A 6,428-nucleotide genomic window follows, 5' to 3' on the forward strand; every position below is an offset into this window, starting at 1 on the left:
CATCACCTCTTCTGAGACAGACAACTCAAGTCTGAAACAGTGAATTACACTGCAAACACAATCCCCACATAAGGGGAAACCTTTTTGTTTTCTTAAAAAGCAAGAAAACAAACTAGCCAAAAAAAAAAAAAAAAATCCCTACCAAAACTGACACTTCATTTACTTCCTAAGTCGTGGAACATTTCTGTTTTTTCAACTCTAAATTGCCAGACAACACAGAGGCAGCAGATGAAAATGTAACTGAAAACCTCAGAGTGCAAGAAAAGTGTTTTATTTGACTGTCAGGAACCAGGGTAGTGACTCCAGCTTTTCTATTCCCCCACAGAACAGGTCACCCTATGCCTCTCCCTCCTGATTTTGGGTGACTGAACCTCACCACTCATAACGTGACTCTTGCAAAAGAAGCAAGAGTCCTACCGAGCTTCCAGTAAACCCCACAAACCTCCACCCAAAAGCTCCTGCACGTAGGAAAGGTGAAGGTGAACCAAAGGATCCTCCCTGGTTGGGCACCCACACCACCCAGGAGATGCCCCCTGGACACCGCCCTGCTCCATCCTGGCTGCTGGGAGGGACAACTTCCCCCCAGAAATGCTCTTCCCTTCCCCAGACAGGGATGCCAGCAGCTCTGGGAAGGAAAAAATCTCCTGGCCACACACCCGGCTGTGCCTCTGCTCAGGGAGCAGCCCATGGAAGGAAAAACAAGCAATTCCCATATTTACTGTCAGAGCAGAAGTTGGGAAAGCCAGGCTGTGGGAGCACTGGGATCTGGCTTCTCCACAGGATAGGACGAATCTTGCACCAGCCACCCACAAAAAGTCATTTGGAACGTGGTGAGAAAGAATTGGGAGGATCAAGAAGCACCCACCAGCCAATACATCATACTTCCCTGTAGAAATTTGGGCAAAATACCCCAAACTTTAAAAAAATTAGGATTAAGAGAAAAACCCACCTCAAATATTTGCATCAAAACCCACCTCAAATATTTGCATCAAAGGCAGCGAAAGCCAAGGCGGCAAACTGAAAATAATTTGTTTAAATATCTATCAGACATTTATACAGAGTCTGGAAAAAAGGATGAAGGTGATTTGTTACATCACACCCTCAATTACCACAGTCCTGTTTTGCTGATAAAGCAGCAAAAACCCATTTATGTTCCCTTCTCAATTATGGTCACTTGGCCACAAATTTTCTACATATTTATATTCTTTCTTTTTTAGAGGTAACCACAGCAACTAAGGCCAACTTGACCCTTCTTTGTACATGCAAGGAAACTCACAGGAATTTGCAAGACTTAACTGCAAGGCAGATCTGTACTTCAGGCTTCAACTATATTGTAATTTGTGACTCATAAATTATATTATTCAACATTCACATGAAAAATAATAGCTATCATATTACTTGCTGCAATGAGAGAGGATGGCTGCTTTGTAGAGTTTATTCAAACTGGCAACTAATAATATTTCCCATTTATCAAAGACCTCCAAAGCACAATGACTGTTCAATTTATTGTATTTAACATTCAGTGAAGGAGGATGTTGTTGTTTTCAACACTGCAATCCCAAACAGAGAAATTAAAATAAATCACTTCAATCTAGAAGCCAAACAAACAATTACATGGAGGAACCTGCCAAAAAGGAAACCAAACAGCTTCATTTGCCAGCCCTTATTAACAGCAAAAATAACACCTTGTTTCAGTTTCTGAGAGCTCCTTGTTATCACCTGGAAAACAAAACCAAATCTAGAATTTACAAATGAAAAGTGTCACAGCATCAGAATAACATGCCAGGAGACGAATACCTGGGACTGAATTATCAGGAGTTGTCAGCACTAATTCCCAGATCCTAATAATCTCCAGGAGGCTGTGGGTGCCCAGCCCTCAGGAAACAGAGTTATAAAGGGCTACTTTTATTCCAAAGCCCTGATAAAACCCACATATTTCCCCCATTTTGTGGAAATCACAGACTCATTTAGACTGGAAAAGACCTTTAGGATCGTTGTTAACCCAGCACTGCCACCTCTGAACCATGGCCCCAAGTGCTCCATCTACACACCCTACAAATACATCAGGGATGGAGCAGGAAGGATTTGGAGCAAGTTTCAGAGCCATGCTAAACTTTTTTCATTATTCCATTAAAAAAACCCCAACAGAACCAAACCAAACCAAACCACAGAAAACACCCCACAGTGGGCCCTAACAGCAAAACCCAGCTCTGATTTATTAATATTTTTGCCAAAAGACATCCAGCCCTGTACTCCAGACCAGCAGGAACTACCTGAAACCCAGAGGTGCCTCCTTCAGATGCCAGTGGAAGCCCAGCCAGGTGCTGTGTGCAGGAAAAACCATCACAGCCTGCACCCAACATCTCCAACCCACCGCAAAATCCCTCTGGGAGCCTCTTTGTGTGCTCCACTACAAAAGGGAGGCACCAAATGCTCTTAAGTGCTCAGTCAGGAGCTGCTTGTTTAACCCCCCCCCGTGCCAGGCAGGCAGAGCCCCACTGTATTAGTGCCATTGTGAGCAACAAATCTCGCTGCTTAATATGCAAATTCCCCTGGTCAGTCTTGCAGAGCAGCTCCATGAAAGCAGTTATTGTGACTCCCAATTAGCCATGTGACATGCAGCCCCGCACTGCACTTCAAGGAAAATATTTAAGAAACTGTTGTCCAGTTGCTGAGAGCAGAGGTGGAGCACAACATTTGCCTTTCTCCGAGTTAATGAAGCGTCAGCACCGCATCCAGCTCCACGGGAGGAATTGATGGTTTGAATAAACTCCCATTCTGGCAGCCCTATTTCCACTTGGCCCTGTTCTCACTGCTGGGTGATGGGGGCAGCAGGAAAGAAGACAAATTTCAAACAGAATCAGCATCTTTGCTCCCAAGGAAGGGCGATAAGAACTGCAGCAGGCAGGCGAGCATCGCGTCAAGGAGAGCTCAGCAGCAATCAGACAGCTGCAGCCAAAAGCCTTAATCTGGAATGACTTGTGCTTCCAGACACTGTATTCCCTGCTTCTCCCTCATTCCACACAAGGAACTGTCTCACTGAACTTCATTCACCAGGTAAGACAAAGTAATATGTGACTCCTGAGAGGGGTCAGAGTCCGCCACGAGAGAATGAACAGGTTCCTCCTTTTCCTTCTCACTGCTCCCCTCAGAAGAGAGGAAAGAAATAAACTGAGGAGCTCTCCAGGAAGGACTTGCCTGTGGGGATAGGAGCTGGCACAGCTCTCCTGATTTTGCTCCACTGAACATACCTGATGTAAAGGCACGAGGGCAGAGTTTCCCAGCAGATAATTCCAAGCCCAAAGCTCTTCCAGGAACACAAGTGAAGAGGTCACACAGCCTGGAAGTGGCTGGAGAGCAGCTGTTTCTTCCCTGTCTCACCATCCTGCAGGAACTCGGTCACCTTTGACAGGGCACAGCTGGAAAAGGTGCAGTGCTCAGCTCCTGAAACCTTGGAATTTTAGGTGGGAGACAGCTGAGCTAAAGGGATGAAGTGGGGAAAACCTGTGTCTATAAACCAGATAATGATCACCTTTTATCCTCCTTTAATGAGTCCCCAATAACTCCCCCAGGACACCCACAATTTGGCTCTGCCAGGCTACAACACATCGAGCACCAAGACAAGAACTTTTCCAGTCTATGCCAAACAACATCCTGGTGAAATGAGAACTTGCCAAAAAGAGCAGTGCTAATGAAACAGCTGGTACCAATCTGCAAAGCCCATTTCATTTCCAGCCCGATGGGCAGAGCAGCATCTGTTAAATTCTTGGTGAGGAACCGCCTCCTCCTGCTCCGGTCAGTGCAAACAGAACCCTGCAATAAACTGGGCTTGTGATTAGCTCCATCTCACGCAGGCAGACACACCTGAGGATACACAACAGCTCTCCTGACACACACAGGCATCCTGACCTTGAAAAATGCCCAGAGTAAGAGACAAAGGAAGCACACGTGGCCAGGACATGCCGTCAGCTCTGCTGAGCTGCACACGAGTAACGGGAAGTGCCGGCCATGGACAAAAGCACTGAGGAGAATACAGGGATGTGACAAACCCTCCTCTCAACTCCAGTAACACAATTGAGCACGATTTTGCCACTCCCCACTGCCCTGCAGTAAATTGAAACTGGGATGAATCAGACTGGAGATCTGGCTCTCACTTTCACCCAGCATCGCACACGGCCGCTGCTGTCAGATCGATCTCTTGAGCGCTCCCAATTCTCCAAGAAACTTTTCCATTCTGGGGAAAAGACAAAGCCTTTCTAAAATAAGTCCATCAGTGGCAAGTCAGAAGCATCACGTTTCTGTTCCAAAACACCTTCCTAGGATTGAGAAATGTTCTGGCCTTGCTCACTGACAGCAATCTGAAAGCAAATGTAGCAGGTTAGGTCACAACCCCGGAGCTGGAGGAAATGAGCCTCACTTGGGGAACAGGAAAAAGTCATCTTTCTGCACTGGTCTAGACTCCAAATCGTCTTCACTTGTGCTTCAGCTGGTTCATTGGCTGATGCCTCCAGACAGAAGCTCCCCTGAGAGAGCAAGTCAGGTTTCAGGCTTGGCGAGGGCACGCTGGCGGAATTTGTAAAGCTCCGACTCAGCGCAGGCTGGACTTTGACATCTGGGGAGTCACGTTTAGAGAAGACACTCAGAGCTTCTTCCAGCTTAACCTACCCCCCCTTCCTTGCTTGTGGAGAGGCAGGAACAGATCTGTAGCATTACAAAACAGCCTATTGCACACTGGAGCTGATTGTTTAAGACAGTCCTAAGAAGCTCATAATTCAAGTGAAATTTCAGCGCTTCTCACTTCAGCGAGACAACCTTAAGGAACATTACCCTGAGAGCATGAATCAACACGAGCCAGCTGACACGAATTTCACATCTCTTACATCTTGAAAGCCCAGCTGCTGTTGTAATGCACAGGCACAATGGGTTATTTAACCCCACAGCAGCAGTGCCATGCCCCGGGAGCACCAGGCAGGGACACAGAAACCCTGGATGGAGCCTGCCCACCTCACACGCTGCTCTGGGCTGTGCAATCTATTTTACAATATCACCCAAACCCTGGTAATGTGCTTCTCCTATCTCACTTATTTGATATCACAGGTGAGATAAGAGTGAGGAAATTAAACCGAGCCTATTTCTGTGACATGATCTCACCTCATAACACCTAGCTACCAAAGCACATCTCAGGGCAAGCACCAGTGGAGCTTTTAATGCTATTTTTTTGGTCAAATTTTGGGGTATACGATGATTCCTGCCATTCCTTCTCTCTGACTGGTCCATTCTGCTCAGCACTCCTTTTACTGGTTTGCTTTTACTGGTAAAAGCAGGTTTTTACTGGTTGATAAATCTGCTTAGTACAGATGTATTTCAGGTAACCGACTTCTTCCCTTTTTATGAATAGGGTAAGGAAGACTACTCAAAGCTATACAATTCCATGTAATGACACTAATGTGATTAAATCCACGGGAGGTTGTGGAGCCTCTCTCTTTGGAGACATTCCAAACCCACCTGGATGTGTCCCTGTTGTCACCTGCTCTGGATGACCCTGCCTTGGTAGTGGGGTTGGACTGGATGATCTCCAGAGGTCCCTCCCAACCCCGAGTATTCCAGGATTCTGTGAAATCCCACATAGTTCTTAGCAGCTGGAATTCTGGTATTTCCATGAACTCTGTATCTGGCATTAGTCAGCAGATGGTTGGTTCAGATACAACTCCAAGTGCTGCATATTTTAACATTATGAAATAACAGCAGACTCACTGATAGAAAGAACACCCATCAACTGGGACATCCGAAATAAAACCAGACCGATAAGTAACATTCTGTAAGACACGGGGGAACACGCAGACCTAGGTCAGAAATTCTCCTCCTGAAATCTGGGGACCCTGCATGTGTGAGCACTACTTATAAGTCAAGTGTCCTGTTGGTAGGCTGACTTTAAATGACTATAAAACATACACAGCTCAGCTGGAGAACATCAGGGGTCCACAAACCTGAGAGCGTTGAAAAAGCAATCATTCAGGCATTTAGCTGGAGAAAAACAGGAGGGGAAAGGCTGCTGACACCGCAGCAGTGCTTGCACACCGGCTTTGCTCCCCAAGCCGGGGTGCACTTGCACACGAGGGACAGAGACCACGCTGCTCCAGCATCTCCAGCTGCTGGGAATCGCTCCCTTCGCACGCCTGAGGCTGGAGCAAAGCACCTCTCTCGGCTGAAAAACAAGCCCCGGCCCCGCAGCAGTGCCAGGATCTAAGCGAGCTGAGGAATCATTTTCCGCACACCACAAGGAGCGGAGCCCGAGGAAAACAAACTTCGGGAGCCCCGGGCAGGCCCTTTCCCCAGCCTGGCTTGATTTCAGCAGGGGCCGCGTCTCGGAGCCCTCCAGCACTGCCCAGCGACACAGACCCGACACCGCTCCCCGGCACTGCCCAGCG

General features: G+C 47.3%; 1 protein-coding gene across 1 annotated transcript in view; it reads right to left on the bottom strand.

The window, feature by feature from the left end:
• UBTD2 (ubiquitin domain containing 2) overlaps window positions 1-2,402 on the bottom strand; it is a 37,923-nt gene extending 35,521 nt beyond the window's left edge. The window contains exon 1 of the mRNA XM_008629000.2: window positions 2,274-2,402. The gene's annotated coding sequence lies outside the window, so the exon portion shown is untranslated. The remainder of the gene's footprint in view (window positions 1-2,273) is intronic.
• Between the last annotated feature and the right edge of the window lie 4,026 nt (window positions 2,403-6,428).

This window comes from Corvus brachyrhynchos, unplaced genomic scaffold, assembly GCF_000691975.1.
Source record: "Corvus brachyrhynchos isolate BGI_N302 unplaced genomic scaffold, ASM69197v1 scaffold21, whole genome shotgun sequence".
NCBI lineage: Eukaryota > Metazoa > Chordata > Aves > Passeriformes > Corvidae > Corvus > Corvus brachyrhynchos.